This window comes from Uloborus diversus, chromosome 1, assembly GCF_026930045.1.
Source record: "Uloborus diversus isolate 005 chromosome 1, Udiv.v.3.1, whole genome shotgun sequence".
NCBI classification, from domain to species: domain Eukaryota; kingdom Metazoa; phylum Arthropoda; class Arachnida; order Araneae; family Uloboridae; genus Uloborus; species Uloborus diversus.
In genome coordinates, this window is record NC_072731.1 from 170,088,388 (window position 1) to 170,110,360 (window position 21,973).

Consider the following 21,973-nt stretch of genomic DNA (forward strand, 5'->3'; position numbering starts at 1 on the left):
AATTTTAGTTCTACCCTAGCTAACCTTTTTCTTTTATTTTATGGAAGAAAATTTTCTATTAATAATCCTGGTACTACACCTTTTTGTTGCAGATATATCGGTGATTTATTATATATAAACTACTCCAACGTTTCTGAACTCAGCAAAAATATTTATCATAACTCCCTCACATTAAAAAAGACTAGTTCTAATTGTAAAATTTTTAATTTTCTTGACAGTAAAATTAATATTGACTTCAGTTGTGAAACCACTATTTATGATAAAAGACGCGAATTTCAGTTCAAAGTTAACTGTCTGCAAAGTTTTTCTTCTTGCCCGAGTAAAAATGTTTTTATTGGCATCATTGTTTCGCAAGCCATCAGAATCGGAAGAACTTGCAACACTATTACATCATTCAACCAAGATATAAATCTACTTAAAAATAAACTACTTGAAAACAATTCGCCAAGTAATCTCGTTAATAATATTTTCTCTAGCATAGCCTGTAATCAAAACTTCGCTTCACTGCAACCGTCTAACTGTTCACGTGTATGAATTTTCTGGAGGAAACCACGTGGTTGGACTTCAGGTGATGATGCTTTTAGAAATGTGTTTTTCCGTCTACCTAGAATGTTTTTGGACCTGGTTTATTGGATGATCCTTTCATTTATTTTTTATTCGGTTGGGAGAGACATTATTGATAGCCTTGGCTTCTAATGTCCGAGACGAAACCCCAGTGCTTAGTTTTTGGTCTTAGTTCTAAAAATCTGCATTCATTTTTCACATGTGGTGCGTTTAGCCCAATGTAATCCTAAATACTATCTTTTTCAGAACAGAACACCCTGCAGTATTAGTATACTTTTTTTGGTCTTTCGACCATAGGATGAAGTTTCCACCGCTGAAGAGTTCTGGCATCACCTCTGACATTTATCTATGTTATAACCTTGTCTTTTTCTTGTTTTATTGATGTTTATATATATATATACTAGCAGTACTCGCACAGCGATGCCCGAGCTAAAAATTTAATGGAAGTCCGTTGAATGAAAAAAAATCGACTCCCCTTCCCCCTCTGATGTAAAATGATCGTTTTTCTTCGTGTATAAATTGCGTACACACCTTTTCAAAAAAAAAAAAAAAAAAAACTATTTAAAACTCTATTTAGCGAGTGAAGCGGTTTTTACTGCAACTTAAATTATTTTGCCTAATAAACAAAAAAAGACATCAAATAATATCTTTCAAATGTAAAAATAATTCCGCAGCTCTATTGTTTATCGCCAAACTCATCCAGCAACCACGCTATCATAATCCATCAGTCAAAAAAAAAAAAAAAAAAAAAAAAAAAAAAAAAAAAAAAAAAAAAAAAAACATCCCGTGGAACATTTTAAAATCATCGTCGGAAAAAAAGAAGAAAATGTCGTACATTTCACTCGGATAAAAACTAATCAAAAGTTTCTTTTCTTTCAAAACAAATCGCCAAAACAAAGAACTATATTAACGGCTGCCTTAAAACAATAATCCTAAATTGAACTGCTCAGCGCCTAACTTGCCAAGCGATCACGCTACCGGAACCCAGTCCTTTTGCGAGTGAAGCGGATGTTTTTTCTTTGGCAATAATAAATGTTTCGCCAAACAAACAAAAAGGTACAAAATCACATTAACAGCAGCTTTCAAATCTTTACATATTAAGAGCTGCGTTGCCCGGCTTTGCCCGGTCTACCTTGAGAACAAAAATTGTGTGAAATGACATATATTCAATAATTAATTTAAAGAATAACTTAATAACTTAAAGAATTATTTAAATAAAAGAAAAAAAAAAAGACACCATGCAAAATTACCCTTCCAATGACGACAGATATTATAATTAACCCCGGCCCAAATTAAAATGCGAAAGATGGATTTTAAAAGCGTAACCATGGAAACATGAAATAAAATAAGTTTTAGATATCAGATGCAAAGTAAAATTGATTCAAAAAGCGTAACTATGGAAACGAGAAAATAAAATGGTTGAAAACCTGAATCAAAATGACGTATTTCGAAATTGCTTTAAAAACGCTTGTAACTTTTTTTCCTTTGAAGATAAAAGCTAATTTTTTCGACCAAAGGTCAAGAGAGATCTGGAGTAAAAAATGTCGCTTTTTCCAATGCTGTCAAAAAGAAAACTGTTCGACGATTCCTTCACTTTTTATTGATAGATTTACTGAAGAAAGTAGTGCCTAAATTTCAGCTAAGCCTAAAAAAGTTCGAGCTAAAAACGCAAATTACTCCCGCCGTAATTAAGTTAGAGCATTGAAATAAATAGTTTAAAACGCAGAAAATTCTACCCTTTTTAACGATATATAATATTAATGTGTGCAAGTAATTTTTCACCTTTGTAATAGCCAATAATAGGCAATTTACTTAAAATTTGGGCCTAAGTATGAACAAAAAAAGAACTATTCATCGGATTTTTTTCGAATTATAGCCTATGTTACTCAATAAGAAAGCTCCTTTCATTTAGTGAAAGAATTTTTCAAATAGGGGCAGTGGTTCCAGAGATTACCTCGAACATATAGACACACAAAAATCCTCCCTCTCTCTTTATAATATTAGTAAACACACACACACACACACACACACACACACACACACACACACACACACACACACACACACACATACACACACACCCACATATATATATATATATATATATAGTTTTTTTACCAATATTTTATACAATCATAGTTTGCATGACAGATGAACTTGAATTAGTTGGGTGGAACTAGGGTTTCTGAACAACGTTCGTCAACGAAAAAAGTATCATAACAAAGTCTTTGCAAAATATGCGATTTTTAGAATACTTTCCCAGTGAAAGTCAGAAAAAGAAGAAAAAAGCATGAAAGAAGGCTTAATGCACCTTAAAAATATCGCGAAAAACAAAAAAAAAAAAGTCAAAAATAAATAAAATAATTGAATAAATATCGAAAAATTAAAAATTGGAAAGTAGGGTTTTGAGATGGGGAAAAATGTCTGTCGGTCTGTCCGTCGGTCTGTCTTTCCCCCTCCCCCCTAATAACTTTTGAGTGAATAGCCCGATTCGGACAACTTTTTTTTTTTTGTTCGAAAGATCTCGACGAGGATACATTATTCCTCTATTTCATTTTTTGATTTGAACTATTTTTTGTTCAATTTTGAACAGTTCAAAAAAACTTAACATTAGCACCTACGGGGAAATTCAAGGCAATACCGAACTGTGAGGCGAATTTGCTTCAAACAAACTTTGTAGGAAAAAGCTTTTGATGAAAAACTTGTATATAACATATTTTTTTGATTTGAACAATTTTCCGTTCAGTTTTGAAGAGTTCAAATCCCTTAACATTAGCGCCTACTGGGAAACTGAAAGTCAATGTAGATACCATATTTGAAGGCGGATTTACTTCAAACAAATTTTGTTGGAAATAGCTCTTGACGCCAATCTCCAGATTCCGACAATTTAGGGGCACCCGACTCCGACTCCTGTGCCCGACAATTAATAGGACTCCGACTCCCCTACTTCGACTCTGACTTCGCAGCTTTGGCAAAAATTTATACACGGAGGACAAATGACTGAGTCCGATCTTAGGATATTCGACTCCGACTCCTTTATCCCAAAATGAGATTGACTCCGACTCCGCAGCTATGGCTTTAACTGCGAAATAATTATTGTTGATATGACTTTTTTATATTTTCACGCTAAAGTTTTAATTTAGGTATTTAGTTTTCGGCGAATAAACTCGAAGTGATTTATGTTTCTACATAAAAATATGCGCAGACGATTTTTTTTGACAATAAAAATTATTTCTTTAAGTTGACATTTTATTGTTTTTATTTATTTTGCTAAGTGCATTAATTTATTTAAAAAAATATTTTTGGCAACAGGGGAAAAAGAAACGATTTTTTTTGTTGTTGATATGATGTCTATTTATTTTAATGAGCTTATTAATTTTAATTATTATTTTTTCGTTTTGAAAGCTGTTAAAGAATTTTTTAACGGAAAAAAGTATATTAGCTGCTTTGTTTAAAAGGTGCTGCCATTTTATTTGTTCGTTTTTTTAGTATTTTTTATTTTTTACGCATCTATTTTTTTAGATGAGTGAGGAATATTTTATTCCTAGAAATTAGCTTAAAATATTTAAAAAATATGTTTGAAACAATTTGCGATTTTAGCTATTCTTGAGACTATTGATCAGGTACTAGAAAGTAGTATGGGTATACGGGAAAGTAGGCTCGTATAGTTCTAGACAGAACTTCTTGTTAATTTCGTTTTGCTTTATCCATGAGTGGATACAACTGTATACTGCCCTGGGAATATAAACAGCATTATCCGCAAATACTTATAAGTATTGATTTACCGATTTGCCATATTATTTTTCAGAGTAAACCCATAGCAAAAGAGAGAGAGAGAGAGGAATAGAGAGAGGAGAAAAACAAATTCCTTTTCATCAGTCTCCCGTTCCCCACTAAAAACTCCATTGGCGCCATGAACCACTGTAGGGACTATACTTTTGGGCGATTCCTTAAATTTAATCTTTTAATGCGCAGGAAGAAATAAAGTGCAAACACCCCGCAAATAAATATGTTTCTATATATATATACCAAAGCAGTTAAAAAAGATGCTCTTTTCAGCAATTAAATTATCATAAATGAATATTTATTCATTTCCCAAGACAGCGAAAATTATTCTTTCAAAAGTGTTAATGACGGGACAATTCATTCTTAATTTTCCTGCAGAAATGAACATAATTGCTTAATAATTGAATATGAAAATAGGGAAATGGAAATGAGAAGTTTTTCTAAAATGGTTGTTCGCAACCTTTGTAATTGCGGTTTAAAATATAATTCTTGAAGCGTAAAATTACCTGAAAATTGTTGAACCATACTTTGTTTTTATAAGCTTTCTTCATACTTCTATTTTTATCTCTGTTTGATACATCAGAAATTTCATAGTAATTAGGTATGGTGTAGGAAATGCTTTTCCAAAATTCTGACGCTAAATTCTCATCCCATCTATTTTCGTAAAATTTTTTTTAACCGACTTAAAAAATTTCTTAAATTGCCTTCAACTGTTATAACTGTCGATTTTGACACTGATTACAAAGGCAATTATGCTGAAAAATATCTTCTATTATCAAAAAACTCATTTTTCTTACAAACATTGCTTTGATTTCTCACGATATTTTTCGTATGTTTTTGACTTTTAACAAGTTGTTTTTATAAAAAAGTCTTACAACTTACAGGAAATGTAACTACATACCATAGAAACAGTCCACTGAAGTTTGAAATAAAAAGACTTAATGTTTGATAAAATGAAAAAATTAATTTTTCACTCTGTGCAAGTGCGCAATTTTTAACTTTCAGGATTTGGTATCCAAACACATAAGGCAACTTACGTAAACTAAGCCAGTTGAGTATAGAGAACATTAAAGAACGTAAGTATCAATGGTCTAGAGCAGCGATTCCCAACCTTTTCCCCCTTGCGAACCCCTTCCAAATTCCGAAAGAAGTTCGCGAACCCCTTGGGTACTAAATAATAATAACAAGCAGGAAAAAAAAAAAACACCCAATCAAAATAAGTAAATTTAAGAATAATCTTTAAAATACCTTTCAGGGGACTGTGTTAGATTAACTAAATGAACTTCTTTTTTTACAGTAAAACGAGAAAGATCTCTGGGTTTAAATCTTCTTGAAAAAGACTACGAGCCTAGCTGTTTGATAAAGATATACTGCGAACATTAATCGTTTGATTGCTGAAGAATTTTTTTGTAACTATGCTGTAAGTGCGGAGTAAAATGCGTACATTGAAAAATAATAGAAGCGTATATTTAAAAAAAAGCATTTAATTTAATTTTTATACAAAAGGCACTTTTTAACAAAACAAATATTTTTAAGCTTACTTACTTCAAGAGAAATTTTCTACACAAACTTCACAAATTCCTTATTTACATATAGTGCAAATTAAGTTGCATGGTTCAATTCCGTGGATCCTTTTTTACTGCGTACACTTCACACTGCCAAATTTTCACCCACGAAAATTTTCTATCGTAATTAATTTTTCATACTTCCTGTAGTATTTTTGGATTGCTAGCCATTCTTTCCTTTTTTGACAATAAAGCTCGAAGTAAATTTTAGTCTGTGTAGTGTGAAAATTATGGCAACAAACAACAGCGTGATCTCACTTTTATGCATTTTTGACTCAACACAAAAGAAGAGCGGCAGCTCTTCGTGGGAGTCAAATGGTAAAGAAACTAACCATCAAAATATTTTAGATATTCGTATATGCTCCGTGTAATGCTTTCATCAAGTTTAAGTAATCTTTCCGATCAAAAGCTTCTGAGGAAACGAACGCTTTCAAATTCTTTTATCTGAGGACATTGTATTCATAATTAAAGCTTTTTCAGCAGGACCAGGGCTATCATTCTCAATGAAAGCACTAAAACCGGCGCTTGAAAATTATGTCAGGAAGTATGCAAATATTTTCATTCTAAGAGTATCGAATGTGCTAGAGACAGATGAATAAAAAAGGAGCACAATTTGCTCGAAATCTCTTGAACATGAGAAGTTATCAGAAACAGGCATGTTAAAACTCCGCCATTACAGTATTTTTTTTCGTGAACCCACGTGAAAGCATCTCACAAACCCCCAGGGGCTCGCGAATCACCGGTTGGGAACCACTGATCTAGAGCAGAGGTTGTCAACACCCCAAAGGTGGTCCGACAAAAGTTTTTATGGCTAAAAAAAATGTTGAATAAAAATTCAGTTTCAGAAACCATGAGTAACAAAATGAATATGGATTATACTTTGTTAGTCTATTTTGAGCCATCAATTTTTGCTGACTGTTTTCACTTGACCGTCCATGACGTTCCGGTTCCTTTTTTCAATCCCATCTTCCTCTGCAGGCGCAGCTTCTCCGGTCCTGAGCATTCCGCTTCTCCTGGTCGGTGGCGCCCATGGCTTACACACACACACACACATACACAGTCACACACATACGCGCGCCTTTACACACATACACGCCAACGTGCATTCACACAGGTCTACGCCCACACACAAGCCTACACATACACAACAAAACACACGTAACCGCCCAAGAGGAGGGGAAGGCTTGAGGGGACAGGAGCGGTTTCTGGAAACAATAACTCCAATGAGTAGGGTCCTGTCGCAGCTCGTGATTGCGAAAACCGTATAATTTGAATTCAAAATTTCAGAATTTAAATTAATTTTTTTTCCTACTTACTTTTTGCGAGATTCTGTTCATTGTTATTTTTGCAAGTGTAACTAACGAAACTTGTAAAAGAGAGTTGGTAGCCATTTTAAACTGCACTTAGGGTTGTTATTGTTTCCTTGGTCATGGGAGCCGCGACAGGTCATGGTAGGCCACCGAGACCTCCCAGAAGTTTCCTTACCCGGCAAATTTATTCTGACGATTTGGCAAAATTTGTCTGACAATTCGACAAAATTTGGAGTTCTATTCGGCAAAATTATCATCATTCGGCGAAATTCGGAGTTCCATTCATAGAACTTTGGAGTTCTATTCGGCATAATTATCATCATTCGGCAAAATTTGGAGATCTATTCGGCAAATTGAAAATTTCCACCCTTCGAAAAATTTGAGCTACGGCCGTTCGTTTTTGCTTTTTGGGAACTTCCTTTATGATACGGAAATGTAAAATGTAAATAGATAGGCTAAAGTCACCCAATATGACCGTAGCTCCTAATATGGGATTTCTACCCATGTTTTTTTTCTTCACTTGTATACCACATCTGAGTCGAGTAGATAACGAGGATGTCGGGAGGAGGAACTAAATGTCTAAGAGTTGGTGATTTGTGTTCTGTCCAGAAACAGTGGTTTGGGCTGCAGTTGTGGAGGTTAAAAGTGCTGGCTTGTTTTACAACTCGAACGTCTTTTAGGGTTGCAGTGCTTAGTGTTGCACCGTTCTCAACGAAAAACGGTACAACTTTGTGCCAAGGGGGCAACAATGGGCCACTGTTGCCATGGCGATGATTTTGCTCTCTAGGGGCCTCTTTTTGGAATTTATGAGCTCCAAAAAAAAAAAAAAAAATCACCAGGTAGTGTAACCATTTAAGTAGCTAAAGACGTTTTATCAGAGATTGCCATTGTTTTTGTATATTTTAGATAATTTAATCGTTCTTAGTGCGTGATTCGACTCAGTCCTGGAAGAGCCAAAAGTCTCCTTTGAGCAGACCACTTATACTGTTTTCCAAGATCTGGTACGTTCAGATTTGCTTTACTAATTTCTCAGTTATGAATTAAGCCGCTGGTTGACTTAAAATGTTTCATAGTGTTCACAATTTATCGAACATTTATCGAAAATGGGAATGTTGGGGTCATTGGAGCTTCATTTTATCCTCTGTAAGGATGCTTTCTTCATATTTTGTGTTATTTATTGTAAATAATGGCAAGAAAAGACATCTCATTCATTAAAAATTTCTCATCTTCATCTCATTAAAAATTTGCTAGACCTACGTATTTTCCGAGACCTAAGTAAAGGTACCTAGCCTTTAGTTGGTGAACTTTTTCCAGTTTTCAAATGTTTCTATGTCAAAACCTAGGCAGATAACAAAGAACGTTACCTACGTTTACCATGTGCAAATTTATTAATCACTCGAGACGACAAGTGATGATTAAGTTTTAAAAAATTGAAAAAAAAAAAAAGGTAAATGATGGACTAAAAAATTTTGTTATACAGTTTCAAGCATAGAACAACGTGTAGTCTCAGACAACAATAGGCCAGATAAAGTTTTCAATGTGTTTTCTAGGTTGTAATGAGGTGGCCCTTAGTTATGAGCCACGAGAGAAAAATTCTCCTTCCTCTTCTTTCCAACTTAGATTTTTTTTAAACATATAATTCGAAAGACGAGATGGATAGCTACCATTGCTAAAGTCCTCAAATTTCTAAATCAAAGCTGTATACGGAATTTTAATTGAAAACATCAAAAAGTGGCCTGTAGTTGGACCATTTTACGGTACGTGCTGAAAGTTATAACACAATTAACACTTATCTGAGTTTCTCTTCGTGTTTTATTTTTTATGATTCTGTTTATATAAGGATCCACACACACACACACACACACACACACACACACACACACACACACACACACACACACACACACACACACACATACACACACACATACACACACACACAAGTGTGTTGGAATTTATGCAGTTTATTTTCTTAATCATTTTTTTATTACATGAGGTGTCAGATCCCAGATATCTAATGTCTGAGACTTGTTCTACTGTTCGTATCAACGTTAAGAAGGTGCTTTTTCTGTATTTATTCTAATTCAATCATAATTAATGCATGTGATCAAGAATAAAAAGTACGTTGAAGAAGCTCTGAACATGGAATAGGAGGCAATATCGAGCAAAATACACAATATGGGGAGAAGTAAGTTTATATTTTTCTTTAGAAAAGGGAAGAACAGATAAAGTGAAAATGCAGATGGAACTTTTTGTACTGTGTGTGTGATTGCACAGCATCACAGGGGGGAGGGGCAGTGTGCTTTGCTGTCTGTACCACAAATGACAGGATAGCTACACGGGATGACAAGGAACAGGTGAGACTGATTTGTGTCGCACTTGTTCATTCAGTGCTGACTTTGAACATCTGTACCTCGAGATGTGTTATTTTGTGATGTTGCTACTTTTATGATCATGCACTGAAGAAGTGCTTTTTTCAAACTTTTCAGAAACTGTGTAGGTATTTTCCATTTGAAATTTGTACTTTGCTGCAACTTCTTCCTCCAACAAAACTTATTTAGTACTAGTGGTACCCGCACGGCTTTGCTCGTAACAGAATAATTAAAAGGTCTTTATCGGTTCGCCTGTATATTTACAAATAATGTATGGTGAATTTTCTCGCCAATTGGCTTGTACCCATGTTACGGTTCCACGTTATGATAATTTCGTAATTTACCCGTCCATCTTATGATAATTTTGTTCTTAAAATTGGAATAGAAAAAGAACCACATCAAATTTTTGAAAAATTGCTTCAAGGTGTACACCCCCTTACTGCAAACTAACTTTGTGCCAAAGTTCATGAAAATCGGCCGAACGATCTAGGCGCTGTGCGCATCGCAGAGATCCTGACAGACAGAGAGACTTTCAGCTTTTTTATTAGTAATATTATTAGTAATAATAATAAGGAAAAGAAGAGCTGCCATTTCAGGCTACATATCATTAGAGGATGTATGATGTATAAACGTTAAGTTAATACATCATACATCTATTAACTTAACGTTTGTCTAATAATGTTACATTTGATTACATAAAACGTAACACACGTTTCCGCAGTGTTCTTATAACTTAACGGAAGGGAACAAAGCAAGATAGAATTGTTGTTATCCAGACCTTTGCCGTTGTAATAAGATGCTTGAAACATTATATAACACACGGTATATAATGTTTCAAGAATGAAAGAACAGTCTGAATGAAATTTTCTGTCGCCAAGAGCAAATGGAAAACTCGGAACGAAACGAAATTTTCACCTGTTGTAATGAATCAGGAACTCTCTGATAATTAGTTCGATATCTAGCTTTCAGCCTGTTTGGCTGACGTCCAACTTCTAAATAATTGCATCAGAGATTGAGTCTGGGCAAATTGCAGGGATATAACCAACATTGTATATTAGAAAATAAAAACAAGTCATCTTAATATCCTAAAGCATTTTAACTCTAGATTTGTAACTATTTCGTTATGCATTATATATTTTATGTATAAAAACGACCACATATCGTAGTTGCAGATCAATGATTATGAAAGTATGTTCCCTAATCAGAAATATAAGAAGATAGAAAGTATTTATTATCATTTCCAAAGTCAGTAAAGCTTGAATAATTACCATTTTAAGACTTTTCAAAATAGGAAAGAAAAAATCTAAAACTATATTTCCCATACAATTAATTAGGCGTTTTAATGTTAAACAATATTTGCTGAAGTTTAAATGTCTCCAGTAACAAGCACATTGATTGCTGAAATGTATTGAAACATATTTACTAAATTTGAGAGAATTAATTTCAAATAAATTTTACATTATCAAATAGCCTTTCTTTTTCTTTCCAAGCATTAGTTATCTAATTGAAACAATTTTCAGCTTTAGCTATTTAAAATAATATTGATATGATGGTAGAAAGTCAATGTCGGTATGAGGGAAAGTAGGCTCGTTTAGTTGTTGACTGAAGTTCCTATTATACATGATTGCATGCATTTAAAAAAGTTTTATGGTCGCTAAAGATTTTGGTTTTAGGATATCAACCGAAATCATTCTCAGTTATTGAAAAATATACATTATTTAATACATATGTGTAAAAATAATAGTGCGGTGTCACATCGGAACATTTTTCAACTACGTAATGATGAAGATATGCATGTAGCGGGATTACACCCTCAGCTAAATTTTGTAGACGAGAGCCATTCCATCACTAACCATTTACAAAGGTACATTGCACTGCTTTCTAAAAAAAAGAAAAAAAAAAACAAGTTATTTGTTTGCGGTTTAAAAACTCGAAAATTAACAAAGAAAAATGAGTAGCATGATAGGCGCGCAGAAATCAGCGTTCATACTCACATAAAATTAAAATGGAATTAAAGTTAACAAACCATATCTGAAAATATATTCATTTTTATACAGAAAAAATGCAGTTAATCTCCCTTATAAAACTCATAGTAACAGAAAAATAAAAATAAATACTTGCTTCATTGCTGTCATCCGGCGTCTGCTTCTAAGAAAAAAAAAGAAATTTCTTTGCGACTTCGAGAGACTATTTTTCGAAGTTACAGCTCTTTCAAAGTTCTTTTTCACATTTTAAAGTGAATATTTTTGATGTTAATTTAGTTTTATGCGTTTTCGCTTCACCCTTGGGCACGTTCATGTACCCACGGTGCTTGTTTATAAGTGGATTGGACTTGCGGAGTAAATATGCAAGCCAGTTTTCGTAGCTCTACGAGTAGACAAAAGAAAGCACTTTGATTCATTAGCGAACAGCCGTGTGTTTTGTTCTTATTTTTCTTTATTAACTTAAAGCGCAATTTATTAGGAACAGTTAGCGTATTTTCTTCTCATTTGATAGTTTTTAAGACCGAGTGAAGCAAATAGAAAAGCAATTAACTTTTCATTTAACTGACATGCTTCGAATTATACACCAAAACAAATAAATAAAATAAAAATGTATCGCAAGTGCTGAAAGTACTTTAAGGAGTAACGTATGGAAGTTTTACTGAAACAGCTTCAGGGCATATTTTTTTTGTTATTTCTCAGATGAATAAATAGAACAAAATAGAAAAAGTAAGGACAAGTGTTTAGTTTCAATCTTACTAGCAGAATGAAAAATGCTCTGATTTTTTAATCTATTCTGTCAGATTACTGTTCAGACTCATGTGTGAAAAAGTGCCATTTTGTTCTAGCACACAGGCTTCAAGTTTTAGGTGGTGATAAATTTTGTTTTTTTTGTTTTCTTTTTTTTTAAAGTTAGGAATTTTTTTGGTGTCATTATTACTGTAATTGTTAACAAGAAAATAATATCCGACTACTAATAATCATAATAACAACTAGCTGATCCGTGCGAAGCGTTTGCACTCGACAGAACGAGATTGAAATCTCAGTTTTTAAGTAATTTTTTCAACGACTGCAAAACTGTGACTTGTTCGTATGTATTTCACTGATAGCGGTGAAAAAATCTTCAAAATGATGTCTTGATTTTGAAGTTTAATGAACAATTAAGGAAATTATGCCGTATCCACAAAAAACACCTTTGAGAAATAATATTTATGATACTGTGGTTGGCCATGTTTAAGTAAATGTTTTCTCTTTTTTTTCCTTCTGATTTCAATGCAACAGCACAACTGTGGCTCAGAATACTACCTCCAATGGTTTTAGGTTCATGATATAAAAAAAAAAAAATGGTTCAGAATTCAGCTGAGGAAAATTAATCATTCAAACGTTTCTTCCTCTGGTCTATGAACAGATTTATTCCATGATCTTAATATTATTAGCTGGATGCTCTTACTAACTGAATCTCCATCTCGGCATGCTATAAAGTAAAGTAATGTTTAATAAAGCAGCGAAATTAATTGAAGTCGACGTGTCCACTTTTTAAAATTGTCATTATAAAGTTATACTGTGATTTACCACATTAAAAAAGACTTGTTTCCTGATTTTAAGAATAGCATAATTGTAGCTCAGAATCGTACAAGAGTATAGATTATATATTCATGGAAATGTGGATCAGAATTCTGCTGAAGACAATGTCATTAAAGACATTTTTTGACCCATGGGGATTCGTACTCACCATCATCGCTTTATCAGCACGAAGCTCTTACCGACTGAGCCGACGGGTCACCATTTGTGATGATATGCATTAAAGCAATGCGTTATGAAAAGCAGAATAAATCGCTTAAAAAAAACAACAAAAATGTGAAGAATGTCTTTTTCTTTGAAATCTTTCAAGTGATGCCGCACTTATGCAGTTTGATAAAGTATCAAGAAAATTATGGCGTTTCCCCAAAAAACTTTTGATAAATTATGTACACGATACTTGCTGATTATTATGTAAAATGAGCCCCTGAATCCAAATATGACCACCGTTTTCCCCCATCACTCACCTTTTTTTTTTTTTGGAGATAACTCCCCCTTCAATTTTGTTTAGTTCTCGATAGTTTCATAGGCATTATTTTTATTTGGAGAGTTTACCTTTATATCTTTCTTCTGAGGGGCTGAAGAGATGGAGAGTTTATAGAATGAACTTTTGTATCAAGGAGGGAGACTCACGGAATAATTTCCGCCTCAAAATACTCAAACAGTCATCATAAACGATGTTTTTTTTCCTGGATTTTTCCCCACAGTTTTCTCACTCATTTTTCGACGTAAAACCAGAGAAACGTTCTTACTTCCTATGAGCCACATACCCAAAAAATGTTTCACGTTGTAATTTTTCTTTAAATGTTGAAACAATCGCACTTTGCATAACTAATTTTGTAGGTGTTTGCTTTCCTTCTCTATCGTAATAAGTCAATATATGACTAAACCCAGTTGTAATGCTGATAAATACAAAGTGACTCTTTGAAATTTGCTCCAGAAGTGATAATGTGTTAAAACAAAAACTATTACACTACTTGCTTGCTCTATTAAAAAAGGTAAAATCTTTCATACAGTGCGGTAACACTGAGACTTATTATTAACACTTTGACACAAAATTATTATTCTAAGAGTAGATTTCAAAAGCACACGCACACACACACACACACACACAACCCTTTCCTTCCTGAACGGCCAAGATGGCTGAAAGGAATAATATACTGTTTCTCAGGGGTGCCCCAAGAGCAATATCACCCCGTACATATCAAAGTGCCCCATCCTCCCCCCCCCTAAAAAAAAAAAAAAACTCGAGAAAAATGTTCCTAAAAACATTTTCTAAATATTTCCATAGCGCACACTGAGCCAAGATCCCCATACGGAGGCACCCCAGTTTATTTGCAAGAAGTCTCTGCTAATGAATCTAATGTAAAGTTTAGTCTTTAGGCAACAAGGTACAAGTATATGTAGCGCAATCGTTTAGTGTAATATCCGTTAAAGTTTTCAACTTTCGTCGACATTTAAAAATCACTTTCATGTGGTACATGGCAACGAAACATATCTGCTAATTACAGCTTCGTATGTATTCAACAGGATTTTGTGTTAATGTTTTAAAAGTCATGCTATCTCTCAGGATTCAGAGTTTTAACTTAATGTTTCACTCAGAGAAATAACTGGAGAGAGAAATAATTAATAGTTGCATTAAAGATCTTTTGGAGCAATAAAATCATTAAACATTTTTACAATTGCCTAATGTATTGTATTTTTCATCACGGTGAAAATTATTTCAACTGGAATGATGTTTTAACCCACACATATATTTAAAATGTCTCTTAATTCACCTAAGCGTAAATATTTTCCTTCAATTGTTTCGTCCAAAATGTACGGTGGAAAATGGATTAGTTTTAAAATAGATCCTGGCAATGTAAGGCTTAGTTGATTACAGCCAAAAAAAAAAAAAAAAAAAAAAAAAAAGTTTAACTGACAGATTCGCGATTTATTAAAATTAAATAGTTCTGAGAAATGTGCAAGCTTAACTAAAAAGAAGTTATTTGGAAAATAATGGAAACAATAATTTGACAGGCAGAAAATAATAACAGGAAAATTGAAAGATACGAAAATCGAGTGTAAAGGAAATCCACTTTTCTTTGCCACCTGTTTTATTTCATGAAAACCACTTCTGGGGATAGGTTGTATATATCGTTATCGATCGTTCATATAGGTGCTCTTTTAAACGAATGATGAAAAAACCGTGTTCCATGAAATATAACTTTTCCTTGCTATTTTTGCGGAATTTGCAACAAATGGAGCACAACACGTTTGTGATGTAGAGACAGAGGTTTGAAAATTTAATAATTTATATAAAGAGGAAACTGTTATGGAAAAGATGCCTGAGCAGTTGTTTGAAATGACATGGGAATTCTCAGTAAAGTTAACTGTGTTTCAAATTGAAAAAAAAAAGAGGAAAAGGGGGAGGGGGAGAAAGATGCTGCCTTATCTAATAACAAGCTATGACTGGCACTGAAGTATATTTGTTGGCAACAACTTTGTGAAATAAGAAACTCAATAAATTGATAACTATTAATAACAATTGATTTTAATAGTTAGACAATGATATCTACAACATTAAATAGGTCATTTACATTTTTATGGAAATGTATTACCCTAACTAATTTTGGATGCTTTTATTGTTGGTCCATCCGTGAGTTTTTTTAATTAAAAAAAAAGAAAAGATTTTGATGTTTTCAGGCATTGTTAAAAACTATCGCGGAGAATTGAATATAGATGTTTAAAGGCGAAAATTGAAGTTCTTTGTCGTATCTTTTTATGGTGATTCTTTCTTTTTTTTTAAATCTGTACAGCTTTTTTGACAGTTCCAAATTAACTGTTTCAGATATTGCCTATCAATTGGTGTTAATAGTAGCTTGATTATGTTGTAGGTCATACGTTTTGCGCTAAGAGCTTCAAAAGAAATCTTTGTAAAAATACAATACGTTAAATCCCCCCAAAAAGCTGAAAAAAAAATAAACAAATAAAAAAAGCAAAACAAAACCCAAAGCACAAACGCAAAAAAGAAAAAAAAAAGAAAAAAAAAAGTAGAAGAGAAAAGTAAAATTTAACTAAAATTTATAAGACGTCTCACTGTCTAGTTCCAAAAAATAAATGGTATGACACTTGGGGATGTAAACGTGCCATGGCAGTTCAGTAGTGTCGCCAATATTAAAATTGTGCGATATAGCAAGCAGTGTCGAGATTCGAGAGGGGAACAAGTCTCCCGAAGGATCAAGTATTCTCATTCTCTCTTAACAGCAAAAATATTTTGATGCTCTTTTCGGTATCCCTAGATATTCGTAAAATCGTTTTGACTTATTAATGCATTTTGTTATACGTGGTGCAAGATAAATAGAATTTATCTGCATATTAGAATTTAATTTGTCTGCATATTAGAATTTAATTTGTTAACTTTATTTACCAAAATATAATTGCACATACAGTTTTAGTTATAACTTAAGAGTCTGGGTTCAACATATACTTATAGCATTTTCAACTGCTGTAGAGAATTGAAATCAAGGACATTGCATTTACTGAATATATTTCTGCACAATTATTTACCCATCAAGAGTTTGCTTGTGTTTCACCAAATCTTGATATAAAGGTAGGAAAGACAGAAATATAGTCAGAAGTCCACCAAGAAGCCATATAGCTGCTGTATTGAAGGGTTGATTTTGGAAAACGTTCCCCCAAACCAAAAAAAAAAAAAAAAAAAAATATTATCAAAGGGAGAACTTGCGTTTAAAATCCGAAAGTTTTAATATTTGCTTACCTGGGCTGGGAGCGAGGTAGTTGCCAGCAGACAATTTGGACGTTGGACCGATCTGATTCTCCCTTCCTCCCAATAGGTCTTCTGCTCGTAAGGTTACGCCTGAAGATAAGTATGAAAATTGCAATAAACTATAGCCTAAATACATTCTTGGTTGAAAGATGTGTAAAATTATGTTACCTTGTATAAAGGTTGAGGAATTCTTTTCCTGAAAATCAAAACATTCCTTCAATATTGTCAAATAACATGGAACAAATTTTAACTCATGTACAAAACTTTAAATTCTACAAAACAACCATTATCATAAACATGTATTTCAAACTTTTAACCATTTCCACACTAATAAGAATTTTAGAGAAAGCTTTACTAATTCCTTCTTCGAAAGTGCTGCACTTTTCAGCAATTATTCTAAGCATGATCAAACACGATTTATGAATGATGTTTCTACAAATATTTCTATTTCCTTGAAACATTTACCGGACTTTTTAAAAACATTTTTAAAAGTTTTTTTTGACTTGGATAAAAAAACTTACCAAATTTAATGGAAATTGTTTCTATATCACTGCGTATGACGTCATTGTTAAGCTTTAATTTCAAGCACGCAACTCTGGATTCCAATGCTAAGTTCCACTAATATAGCCAATACTTTGTTCAAGTAGGTAACAAACCGTTAAAGAAAATCTAGAAAATCCTAAATACTTTGTTTCCTTTAACGAGTTATGAAAACGCTCTCAGAACTGTGTAATTCTTCCAGACAAATAGAATTTGTTATGATACATTTAACTTGTATTGCAATATCTCAAGATAAACTTTTGCTTTTTATGTTTAAGAGGAGACAGTACGAATGAAAACAGTGGGCGGAGAAAAATAATTTGTAAAGTTGCAAAGTTAAGGGACGAACTTTTATTTTTACATTATCTGTCCAGAATTTCTGCTTGCAGCATCAAGTTTTATTTTTCGCAATATTTAGATAAACCATAATAATGTTTTTGAAGTTGTACTTTGGAGAATTTTTCAGGTTAAAAGCTAACAAATTTACAGTGAATTTCGTAACTCTCGGCCACTCAAAACAAACATATTTCTGTGAACTTTAACCTTTGGCTACTCTCCTCCATTTTACGCATAATTTACGCACCTTCTCTTTGACGACGTAAATTAATTTGATTTCAGATTGTTATTGGGGGGTCCTTCTCACTGTCCAAATTCAGTAAAATCTTAAAATTCCCGTTTGTAAATTTTGAAAGTAGTTTGGAATGACTATCGCGTTTTAAACCTAAACAACGCTTTGTTATACGTCGTCTAGGTTTTTACAAAGCAAAACATATTAAATCGTTCTTGGAATAATAGTACCTGGGTGTCTGGAGAACTTCTTTGCCGACCAAGAGAGCGTCGTCGTTCGTGCGAACTGAAAGATACTCGTTTTTAACTTTTAAAATTATCATAAAATGTTAAAACAGATAGAGTTTACAAATCACAGGAAGAAAACTTAATACCAAAGGGAAAACTGACAGGAAATACAAACGAGAAATGATATTACCTACTATTAGTACAAATTACAATTATACAAAATATGTTAGTTTTTTACAAAATATTATATAAAATACATTATTCAATTAAAAATAGTAAAGTGATAAAAAGATGTAAAAATTAAAATTATGTACGCTTGTTTAAATTATAAAGAGTAAAGAGTTTAGTTAAATGTCATTACACATTATTTCCCTTCACATCCCACAATTCTAGTCCAAAATTAACGGTTGCATATTATATTAAAGAACTAGTATTTAATTCATTGTTTTGATACGTAAGATTAAAAATAACTTTTTCTAAGTAATTTTCTGTTAAAAATACTATTACTTTGCATTTGTATTTGTTTTTTTGTTTTTTATGATGTTATCTGATGATTCAAGCATAATTCAAACGATAAGCTTTCATAAATTAATGAGATGAGTTTTTGAAGTAATTTTGCATATTAGGAGAATGCAAAGTTCTGCGTTAACTAATAATATTCCATTCAAAAAAAAAAAAAAACTTCATAAATTCAGAAAAAAAGACTATGTGTGCTTAAGTTTCAGAACGATATTGTTTTTTTCTTTAGTAATATTTCGTTACAATAACAATTATTTTTAACTTGAAAATTAACGAATTTTCTTAAAAATTGCGGAGAAATGTCCTGTATGTAATATGCAATTATTGTGAATACTACGGAAAAATTCTTAAATGGTTTATCTTAAAAAATGTTATATCTGTCATGAAGACACATAAATAATTATTTATAATAATTACTTATAACTGTCAAGGGTGTTTACGCGAAAATAAGAGCCTGCGGTTGCCATGATGAATGAATATTTGATTATTGACTACATATTATGAAATGTCTTTTTCAGTTTAAAAAAAAAGCAAAGTTTAATGAAATGATTTCGTTACGATAAGAATTTTCTGAGAAATAAGAAGTGAAAACTGGACACAGTTAGACACATTTTAGCAAGTAAAATATAGGGTAACTCATAAAAGCATAAAAAAAACGTGATTTAGGTGTTTTTTTGTTTTGGAATTAGTTATTTTTTAAAGAATGTTTTAAGAAAATAATGCGAAATGGTAAAGATAATACTATTTAGAGGAGTTAAGATCGAAATGATGTAGTTTCAAGTAAAAGTTCGAGTAAAGCTTTTTAAACAAGAAAGGAAGTCTTTATTTTCCTGAGTTAACGTAATAAAGAAAAAACGGAATGAATGAACAGAAATAACATAAATAATACGTTGTATTTAAAAACTAACATTGAAAAGTATTGCTTATGAGATTCTGAAATTTTGCTATTTTACGAAATATGCGAGTCGTAATTTACAACTACGTATTTATGTAGTAGCTGTAAATTACGACTCGCATATTTCGTAAAATAGCATTACTAGCATGCTTAAACGCAAATTAAGCAGGAAGTGGTTAGAGTTACCTTGTTTAGACCCACATACGCAGAAAAATGTAGTAATGTAATGTACTACGTCGTTGAAACTTTTTTTAAGGTTAGACAGGCTAAGGGAAAAAGAAAACTACAATAAGGAAATACTAGTTCAAATATTTACCAGCAGACTTCTTGCCGTTTTTATCAAGTCATTGAGAAACATTTTGCTTTTTATTGCACCGCGTTGAACAGGCCATCAAAGCAAATGGATAGCACATGAAACATATTCTGTGATAAAATAAGTTTTTTTGTTCCCATTTTTTTTTTTGCTTGTCTTCATGCGCCTCTTTCACACCTAGTTGTAAAAATTTGAACTAGAGTTTGTTCTCTTGTCGCAAACTTCTCTTCCCCATAGTCCATATAACGTGTATATCAATTTTGAAACACAAACGTTTGCACTAACAACAACAACAACAACAATAATAATAATAATAATAATAATAAAGCTAAACAACTTCCAGGAAACTGGATTTCCATTAACGTTTCTAATAACTATAAAATTTCATTTAAGCAACATATTTCTCAAAAAGAAGTTGCATCTTTACTAAAAAGTTTTATGGAAGCCCAGTTTCTTAGAGAGTTTCTCTTTGTACTGTATGTTATTTTTTACAGTGTATAAGAACGAGATTTACGAGTTTTACGTAGGGGAGGCAGGGATAATAAGAGACGCAGTCAAAAAATCACAAAAAAAAAAAAAAAACTTAGACTACTTCAAAAATATGTAATATATAGAATTATATGTGTACTTTACTACAATACACTTATTTAAAAGTTATAACATCTTTTCAATTTTTTTTCATGCAATGAAAAAAACCTTCACGTTGAACTAACCTTAAAAGTTCGCGACTTTTTTTACGTTCTTATTACTTTTATTTTGTAGGTGAAGTGTTTGAGAGTTATTAATGTGCAAACTTCTAACCAAGACTATAACTGTTCATGTACTATTTTTTTAAATCTTGAAAGTCTTCTTTATTTACAGGTTGTGGGATAGTCTCTTATTACCCCAATTTTATTTTTGTGTGAGTTATTAGAGACAGGTGTCTCTTATTACCCCATTCTAACAAATTTGTTTGTTTTATGTAAAATACAATGAGTTTGATGGTTAGTCTAAGTTTAGCAAGTTCAGAGAATAGTTGTTTTTCAACGTAGCCTAAATCTAAAATCAGCTATATTCATCAGAGTAGACCATATTTAGATGTTATAAATGTATGATTTTTATGCGTAGAATGTCTGAAAGTTACTAATAAATCACTACTACTTCATTAGATAATAAATAGCCACAGTTCATTTATATTTAGGGACTAGAAAAAATACCTAATAACACAGATTTTAAAGACAAGTATTTTACATATTTTCGACTATACTTTAGAGAACTTTTAAAATATTTTCAGGCCACTTCAAAAATTATATTGATGTTTTTGGTCAATCCCTAGGTTATGTTAATTATTTAAAACTATCATTAAGTCTAATATTATATTATTTAGGACCAAGTATTATAAAAAATGAATTTCACAAACACATTTGTAAACGTTACTTCTTTTAGAAAAACATATTTTTTCGGGGATAAAAATATAAAAAATTTGAAAATATTTTGGATTCAGAATTGTTTGCAGATGTCTCTCATTACTCACATGATTATACCTTGCTCTATATGAAGAGTTGCAGCATTAGTCTCTTATTACCCCGCATGGGGTTATCAGAGACAAGAATTTATTGAAATTTTTAAACATTTTTTTAACCAAAATATTTAAGTTAAATAATCGTCAAAAAATTAAGAGGAGTCCATTCAATTCAGTTAATATGAGGTATTTGTTTCAAATTATTTGGAATATTAGTACACATTTTATTAATTTTTTTTTGTCTCTTATTATCCCAGCCTCCCCTAGGTGCAAAGAGGGTAACTAACTAGAACCAACCTGCTGCATAACCTGGGATATTTTTACTGCATTGCAAGTGGTGGAATAGATATATGTTTTGATCCCTTTTCAGTTTATGAAATAATTCAATATCATAAGACAAATGGATTTTTAAGAGATATTAAATTTGGCAGGAAAATGAAATGGAAGTCTGCCAAGTCTCTTGGAGTTATCTGGCTACAATGTC